This window comes from Cupressus sempervirens, chromosome 5 (genome assembly GCF_028749045.1).
Source record: "Cupressus sempervirens isolate cs-2001-9-10 chromosome 5, ASM2874904v1, whole genome shotgun sequence".
In the NCBI taxonomy this organism is placed as follows: Eukaryota; Viridiplantae; Streptophyta; class Pinopsida; order Cupressales; family Cupressaceae; genus Cupressus; species Cupressus sempervirens.
In genome coordinates this window covers 743,625,179-743,645,543 of record NC_143122.1, presented here as the reverse complement: position 1 = coordinate 743,645,543, position 20,365 = coordinate 743,625,179, and the positions used below count along the sequence as shown (strand labels likewise).

Genomic DNA, 20,365 nt, shown 5'->3' with positions numbered 1-20,365 from the left:
AAAAGTATTTAGAACGAGTCTGAGCCAAGTCATTACGTAACAGATGGAAACGTAAAATTGATTCAGAGGTTTATGTTAGCTTCTCCCCCTGTTCACAGAGAGAAACGGATGATTTATTTTATGGAGATGATTTTAAATATTTAAATATATTAGAGATGTTAACAAAAAGAAATCATAAACTGTATATTTTGTTTGTAAAACCTGTAGTGTACATAAAGTTGGCCATAGCACTCTTAGACTCTTTTTTTTTTGAAAATGCAACCCAAAATAAAATAGACCTTTGTGCAAAGAAGGCAAGAACGCACACTCCATCAACAACTTGCCATGAAAGGCCAAATAAGTATTTGGTCACATTATTATTAAAGTAAATAATACATGTACTGGCCTCCTAAAGAATGTTGTAATTGTTGGCAATGTCCACCTGTAGTTCATGAGCGTGATATCTGATTTTGAAATTTCTATATATGTTAGATCTCAAACTTCATCTAAATAATAAACTAATTATATAGATCTTCAAACATTCCAAGTCATCCTGAAACCCTACAATAAAATAAGGTAAACACTAGAAACCTCCCAATATAGAGTACAGGGGAAAAAACTCACCTAACCCCACCATCATGGTTCTTCTGAAAGTATCTACCTTTTAAATAGTCAAGTTACCTTCTTGCCAAAAATTGAATCAAGAAAATCCACAAACCTTCCTTATATAATGATGAATATGAGATCAAAAGTTACAGAAAAGAAACGAACTTTTAGTTATTTCAACTTCAGTCTTCTTGCAAACAAGATTACCAAGATGGCAGCTAAAACCCTTAATGGGAAAACATTCACAATCTCCTATTGCTGAACCATCTCTTGAAAATCTTCTTTCAATATAACCAAGTATTAAGCAAAAAATTATTTACATACAAACAAACCCTGATCATATAGGATAAATGTCTCTGGATACAGAGATCTTTACAACAAATTGCTTAACTAAAATCCCTGGATTCTTCTCCATGTACCTGCCGGTGAAAAGACTTGAAATGTAAGACTTGTGATCAAGATAAAATAGGGGGAAAATGAAAATTGTTTCAACAAGTTTTATTTAGACTACTGTTTCATCTCAGTCAAAAACATCCATAAAGAGTATATTTGAGTAGGAGAAAGTATGCTAGTTTTATTAGGTAAACTTTTATCCATTATTGATCCAGGAGCAACAAAATCTCCAGCAGATATTGAAATTTTAGAAACTAAAGCTTCCATGAACAGCTTTTTATCTCAGTTAGCATTTCATTAAGATTTCAAATCGTTGGTAGTTTTTGTATTTAAAGAAGTCTGTTCCATATTTTGTGGATCTAGAAGTTTCATCTTTCTGTATATAAATATTGTGAGCTTTTGAGCTTGTAAGGGCAGATAAGTATGTATAGTATTATTTATTTATTTTCTATGTAGCTTTGAATGTATATATGAGTAGATAAATCACCAGCCAAAATAAAAACAAGGGTGAAAGAGGTTGTCGAATGATCATGGGTTAAAGCCTCATGAATATAAAGTAGATTTCAGGAGAGTTTTCCCAACTGCAATTGGAGAAATGCAGATTCAATGATTACATCAAACTTCTGGGTCAAAATCATTGATAATTTATACTCATGAGATGATCACGACCAAGGTGTGGTTAAACAATGATTGAAAATGCAGGTACAAATAGTTAAAACTCCATTTGTCAAAGGACCGTTCAAAGATCTGGCTGTGTAGAAATTTATGTGGGATTTTATTTTGCTATTCCATGGAACAGTTGATTTCTAAAAATCAATTGGATGTAATCAGACACGCCAAGACACCTGACAGTGTAGTGGGAGAATTGTTGAAATTTTAAAAAGTTTAATTTCTTGTACTACTTAAGTGTTAACTTATTAGGTGTGTGAATGGTCACAGTTCAGGCTTAAAGGAATTCAAAAATGAATATGTCCTCTGTAGACAAGTTGAATGAGATTTAAATCTCATGGTCAAGGGGAAATTGAGGGTGGAGCATCAAAGCGACAAACCTTTGAGATAGCAAAATCTTTAACTGATTTCTATGATCATTGTTTGGGAACTTGTCACAAGATTGCAGCTTGCAGCTTTAAAATTGTAATGACGTGGTATAAAAAATGTAACTAGTTTGTTGTGCAACAACCGAAGATTGGTGTAGACGCTGGACGTTGAGGGCAAGAATGACTGTTAATTCAAAAATTCAACCATTGCCAGTGATATTATTCTATGTTGGCTGTATAAAACATGAATGTCGGTTTACGGTCAAACATATTAGAGCCAACTTTTTCCACTGATCTTTGAAGTTGCAGACTCAACTATAGAACTCAGAGATTAATGGTAAAGGGAAAGCATTCCAGTGCAAGAATAGAGAGGAGGTTTAAATAGTCAATTTGATATTTAATATTGTAAATATTGGACCATTGATAGTCATAGAAGTAACATTGGTGATTGGACAATCAAGTGATTTAAGGAAGAGAGGTCTGGTAGCAACTTAAAATAGAAGTTCAGATCAGGAAATGTTAAAGATGGTTCTGGTTGCACTTTGATGTTCCATTAGTCATAATGTAATTTCTCCATTATTTATGTAGATCTGGTAACAGAGATTTTAACTTAAGTTTATGGAAGGTAAGATATGTGAGTTCTATTTATTCTTGTAGTATACCTCTTCTTTTGATGAACTTAATGATCAGGTTTAAATACTTGGCGAGGTTTAAGAAATCTAATATTGAACTCATAGTCTAGCTTTAAAGAATTGTGAGCATGTGAGTGTGCGTTGATGAGAAACATCTGGAAATGCAATTTTGCTTAAATTTAAAAAAAAGAGAGAGAGACAGAAGGATTTAAGGATCTCAATACAAATGTGTTTTCTATTAGTAGTTATGGGAACTCCAATTTCCTGTAGCCAAAAGTTAAGGGAGGAGAAATTTGGAAAGCGGAGATTGTAGAAGCGTGCAGCCAAAGTTCAGTCACTGCATAACAGCTGTTAACAAAAACTGACAGGGAAATTGAGAAGATTGGTGACAGAATGAGTCTTGCAGCATTGCAAATCAGAGAACTCAGAAGTGTTTCTTGCTTTTAAAGTTTTAACCATTGAATAAAGGATGTTTTTGAATGCAGATAACAGCAGAAAGATAAAGGCAATTGTGGTAATCCTTATAGAAGAGGTTGCATAATTGAGAGAAGAAAAACATCCAGCTGAGGTTGGGTCAAAGTTGTTAAGATAGCACCACGATTACAGATGTGGGTAGAGTTGTCCGAGGAAAGAGCAGATGAAGCTCTTTAAAGTGGGTAGATTGCAGAAGCCTAGAGGAGCAGAAGAAGCTCAGAAGCTCTAAATGAAAGAACCGGTGTTACCAAAAAGCCAGCTCAGAGGAGACAAGCATGGTGAGGTACTTGTGGCAAGGTGAAACAAACTTGCTAATATGAAGACTTAGTGCAGCTCATAGGTGGAGTAGGAATGTTCACCAAGAAAGAGTGAACATGACAAATAACAGTCATGCCAAGGGTATGAGTAAAAGCCACAATAGAATGGAGGAAAATGGAAAAGAAAATACCATATAGATGAGAAGGATGAGTACAAAGGAATTTGGCAGAGAAATTGTTGGGATGAAAGAACAACTCAGTATAATGATGATGCTACTACAAGAAAGTGAGAGAAATCAGAGATATGGATGAAGAATGAAGAAACAAGTTATGTGGCCTATTAAGAAATTATTTTATGAAAGTTAAGGAAGAAGCTGAGACACATGTTGAGTGCTCAGTTTAAGGGAAAACTCAGAGAAATTAAGTTTGAAGAAAAAGTTCAGTATTGTGAACCAAAGCATAGATCATTCCTCGGAGATGATGATGATAATAGTGATGAAAGGCTTCATGAAATTTTCACAGATTGTTTGGAAAGTTCAGATCAACAAGACGATCAGCCAATAGAGATATCAAATGGGGCTAGAGAACCTTACGTTTTAAAAACTAATAATTTGTGTATGCAATGCAGGCATTGAAGATAATGGACAATCATTGAAAACAGTAAAGTATGGATGACGAAAAGAGTCAGAATCTTGTTGCTAGAGTAGGAGAGGTGGAATTGCCTTGTGATGGCAATCAAAGTGGAAATCATACACAATTGACAAATACGACTATTGGAGAACAGTTGTGAGAACCTATTGTAGCAGTGGACAAGGACATTTTGGCTTACGAAGGTAGCAAAAAGAAGGATCAAAGAAATAAAGAGCAACATTCAGATACTGTACCAATGAAATTCGATGAGAAAATCAAATTGTTTGAAAGATTGCCAAGACCACCTAAAATTGGAGTTTTATTGCATTCAACACAAGAGGGTGATGACGGAAACAAGAAGATTCCAGCATATAAAGTGGGGGGTTACAACCCTAGAAATGTACATATGAACATAGAATTGAAGATGTTAGAGGAATGGATAGTCAATTCAAAGATTAAAGATTCCAAGGAGGTTACAAACAAGGAGCATGAAAAAGAAGAAAGAAGTAGATGTCATCAGCAGATTGTAGAGGAGGAATTAGAGGTTTAGAGAGAGACAAATGCATATGGAGGGACAATTGACCACATATTTGTAGACATCAAGAAAAGGATAGAAGCACACAATCTTAAGATTGATGGTGATTTTTGAAGATATAATCTTTACCACCATAAATTTGTTTCATTGCAAGACATGTCAAAACGTGAGAACATGTAGAATCTAAAACAGGGGAAGAACAGGGCAGAACAAAGAAAACGGAAATATACACATATTTTGCACAAATTATAGTCACAAACACTATAAAACTTTGTTGATCAGCCCACTCTGATAACATTCTTGTAGGCTGCACTCATTCTATTTTGCAGTGTGTCTAAAAAACTGTATACCCATAATAAATAAAAACCTATGCTAACTCCACTGCTTAAAACAGCAGTTTACATAATGTATGAACTGCTCTTATTACATGCCGACGGTAAAAAGTTACGGTGGAAACAACAAGACTTATTAAACTCATGCAAATCGAAACAGCCAATTGCATGTAACAATTATGCTTATTAAAACTACAATGAACTGGAGAATTGGCGGTGCTTTGATGATGACTTCAGTGCTTGAAAAGTGACTTCAACATCAGTTTTCAACAAGTTTGGAAGATAAAAGTTAACTTTTAATAAAACAGCCATGGAGGAAGCAAGAAGGTGCCTTCAACATTTTCAAAAAAGTTGTCTAGTGAAAAAAGCATGGAAGTTAAATAGTAAAATGGCTATGGAGGCCATACAAGCTTTAAATTTAAGAAGAGTTCCAATGAAACAGTGTCAAAAGCATGGATCAGCAAAGAAATATGCTAGATATTGAGATTGGGAAGTTATGTTGGACAATGAAGAAACTGCCTGAAAGGTAGGATACTGAATGAAGAAGACAATCAACAACACAAAATAATTGATCTCAATGGAATACACCTACTAGATGGGTGGAGTATTGCAAAGTAAAGTATGGAAACCAAGAAGATTAAGGAGAGCTATAGCATTTCAAGAGATAAAAAGAGGAAAAAGTTAATGAAAAGGTTCAACACCAAAATCGAAGTTGTTGAACATACTAAGGCAAATGGGAATGAAATAAGAAAGTTTTGCATCTAGAAGAAAATAAGTTGCAGTTAATGCGCTTGCAATTTGGAAATGTGACACAAGGTATAACCAGCAAAAGTAGCTAGAAAAATCATGGACAAGAGTCCACAAACAAGTTTTTCTGTGTTCCTTGAAAATCAGATTGACGACTTATGAACAGGAGGTCATACAACTTTCTAACCAGAGAGTCTCATGCAAGCGACAAAATCTCATAGTTATTAGATTTTATTCCATATTTTGTGGATCTGGAAGTTTCATCTTACTGTATAAATATCATGAGCCTTTGAAATGTCCCTTTTCTGATTTTACATGATATTTCATGCCTCTAATCAGATCTTCAAGATCAAACAACTAATATCACAAAGATCCACCAAATTTTTCAAGAAACCCCAAATCGGGTATGCTGGAAATAGTGCCAAAAGCTTCACAACTTCACAAATTATTAATAAATCTGAAAATGGACATTTTTACAGTAGTTTCAGCAGCATAACATCCTACAAAATGACATTTCCAGATCTGTATAGCCTTTACACAACAGTTCACAAATGTAGGACAAAAACTATGCTCATCGGGCTCCCGAAATTAACACAAAAATGCCCGAAAACACCACAAAAACACCAATAATCTATCTCAGAAGTTTAATCACATCCCAATACATATATTCAGCTCTATTTTAACACCTTAAAGTCTGAAATACAACAGCAACCCAAACTGATATGAAATACTCAACTGAAAACACCAAACTCATACAAAAAACACACCCAAAAACTCACAAATCTGCACTGTTCAGCACAAAGGCAAACTCTGTATGAGCATGCACATGGAATGGCTTCAAACTCCCGTCCTTAGCCTTCCTGGAAACCTGCAAACTCCCGTTCTTGGGTCTCCCTGGAAACTTGTAAACTCCCGTTCTTGGGTCTCCTTCTCCACAGGTTTGGCAGCCTCTGAAGAATAACAAAGAAATGAGCAAAATCAAGTTCTGGAATCAGCCCAAAATGCCTCCAAACCCCTTAAAAGAGGGCATAATCATAACTCACGTCCAAGAGAGGTTAATGAAACATATTTTAATAATAATTTTCATTTATTAGTCCAACGGTTTCCAAAGATTAACCCCCTTTTTCTGAAACTTCACTTTCTTGGGCCTGCCTGCCTTAGCAAAGATTATTATTTTTTAATTATTTGAAAAGGGGACATGGCAAGTCCTCCCCTCTCAAAAATTTCTTGTCCTCAAGCAATGGCTGAACAATAAACCAATCAATCCACCTGGATCCCAAATGTAGTCGTGAACTATACTACTACCAATTAACACAGGCTCCTACAATATCCTCTGCAATATGACCAAGAGGAATCCATAATCAAACTGACAATTATGGCTCAACCAAACTCCAAAATCACCACTACCAACATAGTAAATACCGTCAATGCATCCCACTAGCCTATATGGAATGTACAATCCAACTCTGCAACAATGGTGAATGCTCTCGAATGAAACTATACCAAGTATGGAGAATCCACACATTGTACAACTCCTGCAGTCAACACACCTCTGCAAATCACTGGCCATTATCTCATAACCATAACTCCCATGCACTGCTGATGGTGAAAAGACATTACAAGATAAAGAGTAAGAAATGGAATCCAAACCAAATTTGCCTGCCATCAACTCCTCAAAACAAGGATCAAATGGTAACTGATGTACATACCCTGCAATATAATGTTGATTAAAAAAACCAACCTCAGTCAACAGCTCACCATGAACAAGTGATACAACCCACTGTGACTGATCACTAGCTAAGTCAGGAGATGTCATAGCCAAAGGAGTAGAATCAATAACAACACCCACTAAAGCATCACTCCCAAACTCCTGCTCTAAGTCACATATTATCAAGCTATCAACTGCAAAACCTATCACCATGTCATGCCCATCACAACTCTCATCTTGAGGCATCAAACTGTCCCATAACCGATGATAAGCACTAGGAACCAAAGTACATCTCTGTATCATCATCTCATCAACATGGTCATCAAAGGTAAATTGATGAGCATACATCACAGTGTAATGCCGATAGAATTCGCCAATCTCAATCAGTGGCTCAAACTGTAATCTAGATGAAACTAACTGCAATTGATCATTAACCATGTTGGAACTGACTACTACCTCCGAAGATATCACCAAGGGAGTAGTATTACTAGCAGGAACCATGCCAACTGTCGACTCACCAACATCACACATGATCTTTGATACATCTCTAGTCTTTGTGCCATCAGTACTAGAGGCCACCACCATGTCAGGCATACAACAATCTGCTACAACACCCAACTCAACTGAACCCGACTCTAGTGAGAATGAACCTGATATGCCAACGTTAGTATCAAGGATGGATGCATCCCCATCTCCACTGTCTCTGACAATCTCGGCCATGGACATCCTTGGATCACCAAACATCATAGCTTGTGACTGTATAGAATCAGGTAAAGACTAATGGGGACACAACCCAACAACAGAATGGACACAATAGAAAAGGGAAATTATATTAACTGAGAAAATAAGCAAGTACAAACAGTGCAGAGAAAATAAACTTCAAAACATGCCCTACGGGCTTACAATAGCATAAATCTGGAGAATATTTCTCCTTTTAGCACCTCTTCTCAAGCTCCAATCCGAACTGCCTTTTACAATGCCAGAAATCTCCTTAAATAGACCCCGGAGGGTTAAGGACTAGGAGCACATTCTAGAAAGTGCTAGTAGGCATCCACCGACAAAATAGAAGGTTCCAGAAGCTGCGTTAGAAGTCGGTGCAAATCTAGAAGAATCCAGAAACGGTAGCCGAACTTTCGGGAGGCATAACTTTTGAACCGTAGCTCCGATTGACGAACCGTTTACATTTTCGGAAAGCTCTCGAAGAACTCTATAGCCCTATGGACAAGCTTCGCTCGTCCCCCATTTTTCGGCCCTTTTTGAGGTCATTTAATGCCCCAAACCTGACTTTGAAGCATTCTTAGGAGGTCTCCAAAACCCGAAAAACTGTAATAACTTTCAAACCGTGGGGCCTTTTGACCTGATTCTTTTTCTGGAATGCTCTAAATCTCAATTACATTCATCTGGCCAAGTCGCACCTTCTAGGTCACCAAAATGATGGTCAGATTGCATGCTCCTATTTTTTTGGGATTTTCAAATGCACTGATAGTTGAACTATGAGAGTTGGAACCTTTATTTGAGCCAAATGGGTATCCAAAAACGTAAAGACATAAAATAGAAACTAAGTCTAAGTACTTTTTTTTTTGGGTGACACAGGATTGCCCTTATACCTCTGATTGCTCCTGCATCAGACACCCAGGGTAGATTGAAAAGTGACCCTGTCACTTTATGGATGGTAGAGGAAATCCCAAATGGGAAACCTCAGCTGCTGAAATCCAAGTTGAGTCTTCGATCGGTCGTCCTTTCCATTTGACCAAATACTCTTCATACTGCCTGTTTCTGGTACTCCTACCCACACGATGATCTAGAATGTCTTCTATCTCCTCCTCCTTAGAAGCAGGAATTGGGCATGGCTCTAAAACCAGCTCCTCATCTGCACCATCATCATGATACTCTGTTAAATCTGCAATGTTGAAAATGGGAGAAATGTGAATACCATCTGGTAGCTCCACCTCATATGCATTTTCTAAGTTATGTTTCTTCAAAACTTTGCAGGGGCCAAATTTCTTCATTTTCAGCTTGTTGTAAGTACCAACTGGAAATCTTTCTTTTCGTAAGTGCACCATGACAAGATCCCCTACTTGGAATTCCTTATGTCTTCTCCTTTGATCAGCCCTAGCTTTATACTCTTGATTCATCTTGATAATGTGTGCTTGAACCTCCTCATGTAGACGCTTGATGTGTTCAGCAAATTCCTCAGCTTCAGCACTTGTTCTCTCTCCTTGTTCTATCTTCCTCAATTCTGGTGCAGTCCTTGGGCTATTTCCATATACAATTTGAAATGGTGATTTTCCAGTACTCCTATTTACAGAGTTATTATAAGCAAACTCCGCCTGTGGTAGAATCAAATCCCATCCCTTGGGCTTATCTCCAACTAAACATCTCAGCAAATTGCCCAGACTTCTATTTACCACTTCTGTTTGGCCATCAGTCTATGGGTGATGCGTGGAACTGAATTTCAAGTCTGTTCTCAACTTCTTCCACAATGTCCTCCAGAAATACCCCACAAATTTAGTATCTCGGTCAGAAACTATACTCCTTGGAAGACCATGTAGTCTTACCACCTCTTTGAAAAACAAGTCTGCAATATGGACAGCATCATGAGTTTTGTGGCATGGAATGAAATGTGCCATTTTGGAGAACCTATCAACCACCACGAATACTGAGTCATTACCCCTTTGTGTCCTTGGCAATCCAAGAACAAAATCCATACTTATGTCCTCCCATGGCCTTGATGGAACAGGCAATGGCTGATATAGGCCAGTATTTTGACTAAACCCCTTGGCAACTTGACAAACCTGGCAACTCTGTACAAACTTCTTCACAACCTGTGTAATTTGAGGCCAAAAATAATGTTCTCTAAGAATGGCAATGGTCTTATCCCGACCAAAATGTCCTGCCATCCCTCCACTGTGTTTCTCCTTAATCAGATTTTCCCTCATGGAACTCCTTGGAATGCACAATTGACTACCTTTGAACAACATGCCATCCTGAATCAAATAGTCTAACCACTTGGTTCTATCTACAGCCACAGGTTCTTTACAAGCTTTCCATGCTTCAGCAAAATCAGGATCCTCGGGGTACAAATTCTTGAGTTCATCAAACCCAACTACTTCAACCTGCATTGTTGTAAGCAACAACTGTCTCCTACTTAATGCATCTGCAACCCTGTTAGATTTTCCACTTCTATGCTTCAACACAAATGTATAACTCTGCAAGAATTCTACCCACTTCATATGCCTCTGATTCAATTTACCTTGGCTATTTAGGTACTGTAATGCCTGATGATCAGTATACAAAACAAATTCCTTTGGCAATAAATAATGCCTCCATTTCTTTAAGGCCTGAACTATTGCATAGAACTCTTGATCATAAACAGAATACTTCTTCTTTGCATCATTCAATTTTTCACTAAAATATGCAATAGGCTTACCTTCTTGGCTTAATACAGCCCCAATAGTGCTACCACTAGCATCACAATCCACCTAGAATACTTTTCTAAAATCTGGAAGTGCCAACACAGGCTGTTCAGTCACCTTCTTCTTCAGCAATTCAAAACTTCTCGCAGCTGCTGCAGTCCATTTGAACTCTTTTCTATCCCCTCTTATTGTATCAGTTAGAGGTGCACATATGCCACTGAAATTCTTAATAAACTTCCTGTAAAAACTAACCAGACCATGAAATGATCTTACCTCAGTAGCAGACCTTGGAGTAGGCCATTCCAAGATGGCTTTTACCTTCTCTAGATCCATTTTGAGACCTTCTGGTGATATAACAAATCCCAAATAGACTAACTCCCTTTTTGCAAAGACACACTTCTTTAGATTAATTAACAGTTTCTCTTCCCTTAGCCTTTCAAGGACACTACGAATATGCAGTAAATGTTCTTCCAAAGTCTTGCTGAAAATGAAAATATCATCCAAATAGACAATAACAAATTTTCCCAAGAACTTCTTAAGTACCTCATTCATGAGCCGCATGAAGGTGCTTGGGGCGTTCGTCAATCCAAAGGGCATGACTAACCACTCATAAAGACCCTCCTTGGTCTTGAAGGCTGTTTTCCACTCATCTCCTTCTCGAATCCGTATCTGATGATAGCCACTCTTCAGATCTATCTTTGTGAAGTACTGAGCTCCGCTCAAGCAGTCCATAAGATCATCCATCCTTGGTAAAGGAAATCGGTACTTGATGGTTATCCTATTTATAGCTCAAGAATCTGTACACATCCTCCACTCTCCATCCTTCTTTGGTGCAAGTACTGCAGGTATTGCACATGGACTCAGGCTCTCTCGAATCAAGCCCTTCCTCAATAGCTCCTGAACCTGTCTATTTAGCTCCTCTGTTTCAGTAGGAGTCATCCTGTGAGCAGCCTTGTTAGGCAAACTAGCTCCTGGAATCAGATCTATTTGATGACTGATTTGCCTTACTGGTGGCAATCCATCTGGAACATTATCAGAGATAATATCTCCAAATTCTCCTAGTAAATCTGAAACTTCAAATGGTATTTCACTACTACCTTCTTTATCTTTCCTAGGAATCAAAGCATAGCACATACACTGATGTTTCATGCCATCTAAAAACTTCCTTCCATCAACAAGACAAATCCTAGCCCTGCTACATACCTTTTCACCTTCCTTTTTCATGGGCTTCAATTTGTGGCGAACTCCATCCTTTGTCAGAGAGTATGTGTTTGCATGTCCATCATGTATTGCATGTCTATCAAACTGCCATGGTCTACCCAACAATAGATGGCAAACATCCATCGAAATAACATCACAAAGAACTTCATCATGGTAACTCCCAATTTTGAATTTTACTAAACATTGTTCACTTACCAGGACCTTATGATCATCTTTTACCCAAGAAATCCGATAGGGCTGGGGATGTTTCTCCCTCTTGAGCTTCAGCTTAGAGACCATCTCTTCTGATACCAGGTTATCAGTGCTACCACCATCAATGATCACATCACAACATTTATCCTCACACTTGCAATTGGTACAGAACAAACTCCTCCGTTGCCCTGGTTCATTCTCACCACTTAGTAGGACTCTTTCATTTACCAAGGCCTCTCCTCTTTCTGCATCCTCTGAATGTGATGATTGTGCATCCTCATCCACATGAGCAACCCTAGCTTGGCCCTCAGCTCTCCTATCTGTCCTTCCTTGTCGTTGAGGGCATTCAAAGGCACGATGACCTTCTTCATTGCAATGGAAACAGGTACCACGGAAGCCTCCTCTTCCTTGCCCACGTCCTCTACCTCTTCCTCTTTGATTTCCAAAGTCTTAATCGCGGGAGCGGTTGAAACCCTCATTCCTCTGGTTCCTGCTAGTACTCTCATCTTCATTTTTCTTTTGAGTTTCATTGCGGCCTCCAGATGATCTACCGCTTCCCCTTCCTCATTGACCGCGCCCTCTTTGTCTTCCTTCAAACCTTTTACTCAGCTTCTCTTCAACTCGTAGGGAAAACTGGTATGCTTCTTCAACGCTGGTCATTCTTACCAGACTTAATTCCTCCTGGATGCTAGGTCGCAACCCACTGATATAACGAGCAATCTTCTCCTTATTTGCTTCTGCATGCCCCGCTCTAATCAGGAGTCGGTAAAACTCCTCTGTATATTCTTGGACTGATCTTCCTGCTTGCTTTAACCCATGCATCTTCTTAAACAGATCAAGCTCGTAGTCCACAGGAATGAACTGCTTCTTCAATTTGTCCACCATGCGATCCCATCTTGTGATCTTCTCCTTTCCTCTTCTAAGTCTTTCCAGTTGAACCTCTTGCCACCAGATTTTGGCATGGCCTTTCAGTTTGGCCTTTGCAAACTTAACCCTATCTGGATCCCTTATATCCTCATACTCAAAGTATTCTTCCAGTTCATTGATCCAATCGATCAACTCATCTGGTTTCAAATTTCTCGAAAATATACCCACTTCAATTGTAGGTCTTTTCCCAAACCTAGTAATGGCCCTAAAAAGCCTTTCCTCTATAGGATTCAGAACTTCCCCGTTAACTTCCATTACTTCCTTTTCATTGTCATCCTCACTATTGTCATTTGCGGCAATATTTGCTCCTCTACGAAGCTCCTCTTGCAATGCTTGTACCTGTCTCTGGAGGGCTCTAACCTCCTCAGGATCAATAGCTCTGGCCCTTCCACCACGCTCTCTTCGTGAAGGCATCTTCTAACTCGAACCCACAACCACACAGTCCTGGTGCAAACTGCCTCACAGTCGGCGCTCTGTCTACACACTCAGGAAAACCCGCTCTGATACCACTTGATGGGGACACAACCCAACAACAGAATGGACACAATAGAAAAGGGAAATTATATTAACTGAGAAAATAAGCAAGTACAAACAGTGCAGAGAAAATAAACTTCAAAACATGCCCTACGGGCTTACAATAGCATAAATCTGGAGAATATTTCTCCTTTTAGCACCTCCTCTCAAGCTCCAATCCGAACTGCCTTTTACAATGCCAGAAATCTCCTTAAATAGACCCCGGAGGGTTAAGGACTAGGAGTACATTGTAGAAAGTGCTAGTAGGCATCCACCGACAAAATAGAAGGTTCCAGAAACTGCGTTAGAAGTCGGTGCAAATCTAGAAGAATCCAGAAACGGTAGCCGAACTTCCGGGAGGCATAACTTTTGAACCGTAGCTCCGATTGACGAACCGTTTACATTTTCGGAAAGCTCTCGAAGTGCTTTATAGCCCGATGGACGAGCTTCGCTCGTCCCCCATTTTTCGGCCCTTTTTGAGGTCATTTAATGCCCCAAACCTAACTTTGAAGCATTCTTAGGAGGTCTCCAAAACCCGAAAAACTATAATAACTTTCAAACCGTGGGGCCTTTTGACCTGATTCTTTTTCTGGAATGCTCTAAATCTCAATTACATTCATCTGGCCAAGTCGTACCTTCTAGGTCACCAAAATGATGGTCAAATTGCATGCTCCTATTTTTTCAGGATTTTCAAATGCACTGATAGTTGAACTATGAGAGTTGGAACCTTTATTTGAGCCAAATGGGTATCCAAAAACGTAAAGACATAAAACAGAAACTAAGTCTAAGTACATTTTTTTTTGGGTGACACAGGATTGCCCTTATACCTCTGGATGCTCCTGCATCAAAGACTGTAGTCGCTCTAACTCCATGGTCACCTTAGCCAAATGAAACTGTGACTCCTTGAAAGCCAACTGTGTACTCTCAAGAATCTTAGAAGTCACCTCAAGCTGCTCAATAAGCTCACTCACCTCATCTTCCTTGGCCAACAATGCATCATATGCTATACTGCCCCACTCCATAAGATAATCTCTGTCGGCTACCACCTGCATATAATTCTGTCTCAAAATTCGAATAGCCTCCCATAAAGAGTGGATCTCTGTCAAGGAAAGATAACTGCCTTCCTGCTCATCACTAGTAAGAGAACCCCATCCATAAACTGCTAACAATTGACGAGCAACATCGAAATGCTGGCAAGTGATAGCGATGTCTCGGTCACTAACTCTCAACTGATTAGACACATGATGGCACTAGCTTGACTGTCTCCTACAAACCTCCCTTGATGCACTGTCTAAAGGAGTATCCTCAAAGTTACTAGTCTCTAGAATATTACCATCCATATCCTGTGAATCAAATCTAAAGCTCATATCAACATACGGAGTATCAAAAATATTAGCATTGTTGTCCAACTCCTCTATACCCAAGGAAACTAAGTCTTCAAAACTGCCCACTGCATCCTTATGGATGTCATCAATGCCAATATGATCCTGGGACTCATCTATACACACTGCCAAATATGAAATATCATCAACACATTCCAGCAAGTATGGTTGACTAGATATATGAACAAAGCCCAACATCGGTGTATAAAAACTAATACCAAAATCAGACAAGATACTGGCACAAGAAAAGACAACACCGTGTAATCTGCTAATCAAATCCATGATAGCACCCAAAAAAACACTGCTACCAAAAAGTGTTAAAGATCTCCAGTCAACTGAATCCCAAATGCCAATATAAAAATCTTGAGTCCATATCTGTAAACTAGAATCAACTGGTAACTCAAGCGAACTCCTCACCTGAGTAATATGACCAATACCAACTAACTCCACATACCTGTCATGATGAGGTAATGAAGTCACAATACTATCTTTGTTCACGTTCAGCTGGCTGGACAAATCATGTGAAGTACTACCAACCTCAACCTCACGTGATGAACCATCTAACTGTGCCTAGTACTCTTTCTCAGCAAAGTCATGAATGCTCAATGTCTACTCATCTCTACCAAGTATCTCACCATCCTGCACAACAACATCCTCATAATCATCATCTGAACCCACTACACTGTAGTCTCTGTCTGTTGTAACTATACCATCCTGAATACCTGTGGCATCACCCTTTGACGACCTGTAAACAATTGTCTCAATTTGAGTATCAAGTTGACTGTTACTATCAATCTGTGTAATATCCTTTCCCACCACCTCCTGTAGCAGAGTAGAATCTGAGACCTCTACTTGGCTATCAACTAGTGTCTCAAACTCCTCATGCAAGTTCTTGGGAATTGTGTCATCTGTCCTGTGAGAAAATCTGCCAAATAGAAATCTAGTCAACTTATCGACCTTAGCTGAGTCGGACAACATGTCGTGCTCAACCAACTGTTCAGACATGTCATGGCTTATTTTCATAAGTTTATCTCGAATGTCTAAATAACCATCCTTTCTACTGTTTTGACTTTGGATATCAATTGCCCAAGATCGTGTCCTCTGAGACTCTGTACTATACCTGTCCATTTTGGATAAAGTAGAGTGTAACCCCAATAGGATATAACTTCTTCAAACACCAAGAACTAACATGCAAATGATTAGAAGTAGCATGCAACCATAGATTTTGACATGCAACTGATTAGAAGCAACATGCAACCATAAATTATGACATGCAAGATTTGGGTAGTTCTCAAAACTGAAATGCAAGATCTGGGTAGTTGTCAAAACTGACATGCAACTTCTACAAACCCTCAGGCTGGCAAGATCATGGCTCTGATACCACTGAAATGTCTCTTTTCTGATTTTACATGATATTTCATGCCTCTAATCAGATCTTCAAGATCAAACAACTAATATCACAAAGATTCACCAAATTTCTCAAGAAACCCCAAATCGGGTATGCTGAAAATAGTGCCAAAAGCTTCACAACTTCACAAATTATTAATAAATCTGAAAATGGACATTTTTACAGTAGTTTCAGCAGCATAACATCCTACAAAATGACATTTCCAGATCTGTATAGCCTTTACACAATAGTTCACAAATGTAGGACAAAAACTATGCTCATCGGGCTCCTGAAATTAACACAAAAATGCTCGGAAACACCACAAAAACACCAATAATCTATCTCAGAAGTTTAATCACGTCCCAATACATATATTCAACTCTATTTTAACACCTTAAAGTCTGAAATACAGCAGTAACCCAAACTGATATGAAATACTCAATTGAAAACACCAAACTCATACAAAAAACACACCCAAAAACCCACAAATATGCACTGTTCAGCACAAAGGCAAACTCTGTATGAGCATGCACATGGAATGGCTTCAAACTCCCGTCCTTAGCCTTCCTGGAAACCTGCAAACTCCCGTTCTTGGGTCTCCCTGAAAACCTGTAAACTCCCGTTCTTGGGTCTCCTTCACCACAGGTTTGGCAGCCTCTGAAGAATAATAAAGAAATGAACAAAATCAAGTTTTGGAATCTGCCCAAAATGCCTCCAAACCCCTTAAAAGAGGGCATAATCGTAACTCACGTCCAAGAGAGGTTAATGAAACATATTTTAATAATAACTTTCATTTATTAGTCCAACGGTTTCCAAAGATTAACCCCCTTTTTCCGAAACTTCACTTTCTTGGGCCTGCCTGCCTTAGCAAAGATTATTATTTTTTAATTATTTGAAAAGGGGACATGACAGCCTTCGAGCTTGAAAAGGCAGATAAGCATGTAGAGTATTATTTACTTATTTTCTTTGCAGATTTGGATGTTTATGTGAGTAAATAAATTAATTGCATTTGAGATTCCACAGTTTGTAAATTGTTGTCTTATTGTTTCATCAGTTACAAAGAACTTAAAAAAAGTTGAAAGAATTATATTAAATTAAATTTTGTACCACCAAAATTTTGGACAACTAGAACTTTAGAGTTAACAAGAAAGTTCATATATGATGGCCCATCGGTGAAACAAACAGACATCACTCAGAGGTTCTATGTGCCAACTTTAATTTTTTAAACCTATTTGTCAATTGTTACCGATCATCAAATTCACATAAGTATATATTCTCTTACAACTTCCGTTGCTGATACAAAAGGTTAAATATCAAACTAATTCCAATAAATTGAATTCCAATAAATTGAAAGGTTAGCGTGCAAAATCAACAGTTTTGAAGGAACTGTGGAGGATGTTAGTTTGGAAACCTTAACAGCATTATTGTGCAACTAGCACAATATAAGAGCCGTTAAGCAGCTCGAGTCTCTTAGTAAAGCAGCTATATATAGGTGTACTAAATTGTTTGGCCCCATCCTTTCCATTAGGAAGGTCATGAATAATTACAAGAAACCATTTTTATCCACACTACATGTGTGACACTTGAGAAGGCTTTCACCAGCAGGCAAGTTTTAGTTATTTGAAAACCTATTAAATATTAAAAGCAGATTATTTCTATTGATGCATGCACTAGCTTTTCAAGTCATGCGAACTGAAATTGTGGAGAAGTTATGAAACTTGTTTTTTGAGTTGATGTGTTAGCTTACAGACACGTTAGTGATTTGGAAAATAATAAAATGGCATCACTTGGCACCAACAATTTTTAATAAGGTGTATCGAAAGTCTGTACACAAATGGGCCCATTCCTCAACAAGAGTCAATTTACATGTAATATATGCACAATTTTTCATAATAAGCTTATCAACTTGTATGCAAAGAGAAAAAATATGGTCGACAATCTTAAGTTTTAGGCATCTACTGGAATGTTATCTTACCAAAAACATGATTCTCATGAGCATTAAAAAATTATTTCACAAAACTCATCAAAAATGTGTCTAAATTTTTCAGGTAACCACTGGTAATATACAAACAGCCTTTAGCAAAACAAGAGCTCCGGAAATGGGCTTGGTTCAGGAAAGAGAGTTTTTTAACTAGTTTCTAACTTTCTAGAACAGAGAGACATGAGGCCATTGTTCTAGGATGGCAAAATTATTCCCAAATTTTGGAGATAACAATTAAAACTAATATAAAATGAACATTTTATAGACTGAATATATAATCCTTAGAGGCTTTCATAGGTGCCAAAAATATCGCCTCCTCCGTGATACAAGTTTCCTTTGTAATTTAGCGCAGAAATAAATTAAATTAGCATTATATATATCATGTAATTGTCAGTGACTCCAAATTGACAGGGAAGACAAAACCATGGTAGTCAAGTTTAGCAGTGGACATGATTTCACAATATGGCAGACATGATCTCCAGCCTTCAACAAGAGGGGATCTCCTCCTGGGATTTGATGAAAAACGACTTGCAAAATTCTTTGTCTGTGTAGCTGTTACGACAGCCTTCATTACTCTAAACGGCAAAGCAAACGAATTTACTGTTGATTACTCCCAGGCAGTGGATAAGCACATTTACAAGCATTCTTCAATTTTATGGATAATGGCAGAATAGAAATGAATAAGAAAAAATCAAAAATGGAAACAGGGTAGAGAAAAGGACATGCCTTTCACAGTTGAGGCACAAATGCTGGAGAAAACCCCCGGAAATATTTTCGCTGTCTCCAAATCTAACACCCAAATCCCTTCTACTCATTCAGCCATTCCCAACTTATCGCTAGAAACGACGAGAACCAATCTCAAACAAATTATTTTACACGGTGTTAAAATCTCTGAGTTGCCTCTGACGTTGAAAACCTACTACGAGGCGGGTTTCTGGAAAGCACCCAAACTAAGGATCGCTCTCAGTGCGACAACCCCAATGTAATTTCATGAAATCATTCTTTGGAATTTTGACCATACAATCTGAGAAAGTACTGCTTTGAATAATATCCTTCGGAAGGAAATATTTGATTTGGCCAATAAAAACTAAAAATGGGTAATGTTGCAGAGGATTGGCATTCCTTGCTGCTTCATATCTTCCTCCGACTCTCCAGATGGTACAGCATCTTATTTAAGAAAAACAGTGTCGGTGTCGGAGAGACCAGTCGGAGTGGAGAGGAAAAGTGTCCAACAGGGTGAATTAGGGCTGATACAGTGGTAGAGGCAACATTTCGAGTACAGGGAAAGACGGGCCTTTATGGAGACAAAACGTGTCATTATCTCAATATGTTATAAAAAATTATAGAATAGGTAAACTTGATACTTAAAATTCTGAATTTATTTTGTTTTTTTTAGGTTCCAATTTTTGTTTTCCTAGTTTCGTTGGTAAGAGCAATCAACTATTTGCCAGAGTCTATTTTAAAAAATTATAAATATCAAACTTATAAAAACAATCAACATTTCTATAAGATATGTTCAAAATTCACAATTATTCATATAGGTAATAAATAAAACAAGATGTAAGTAGTTGCGAAAAATTACCACATTCTACGTGGACTCTTTGTGAACTTTTCAACCGCACCAATAGATTGAGGGCCCTTCCACAATTTTTAAAAAAAATTTTGGGGGTAATTGGTAGCACACATGAATACAAAAACTTTCCCTCAAACTATTTGACAATAGTATGATCATATTTAGGTCAATAGCAATATACAATTAAATTCTAAGGAAGATATCACTATGTTATTTTAGTTATTTGATACAAGAGAATGACCTAAGTACAAATCAAGAATGAACTTCTATTTCTTTTGTGAAATTTTTAATCACGTATGAAATTTTCTAATAGATCATTCTATGAAATTATAGCTATGATGATGTTTTTTAATATTTGCATCACAATTTATATACATACCTCTCACAAATACAATATTTTGAAGATAACATGATTACCAATTAGGCCTCTCATTCATAAATTA

General features: G+C 37.9%; 1 long non-coding RNA gene across 2 annotated transcripts; it reads right to left on the bottom strand.

Annotated features, from left to right (window-relative positions):
- Nucleotides 1-674: 674 nt before the first annotated feature.
- On the bottom strand, nt 675-19,665 carry LOC149558062 (uncharacterized). Of its 2 annotated transcripts, none has more exons than XR_016364976.1 (2): nt 19,076-19,665; nt 675-1,004 (listed from the first exon to the last, which is right to left on the bottom strand). It is a non-coding gene; the product is annotated as an uncharacterized LOC149558062 (long non-coding RNA). The 2 variants fall into 2 exon arrangements; XR_016364975.1 differs by lacking the exon at nt 675-1,004 and adding an exon at nt 18,591-18,924 and having other exon boundaries at nt 19,076-19,651.
- Between the last annotated feature and the right edge of the window lie 700 nt (nt 19,666-20,365).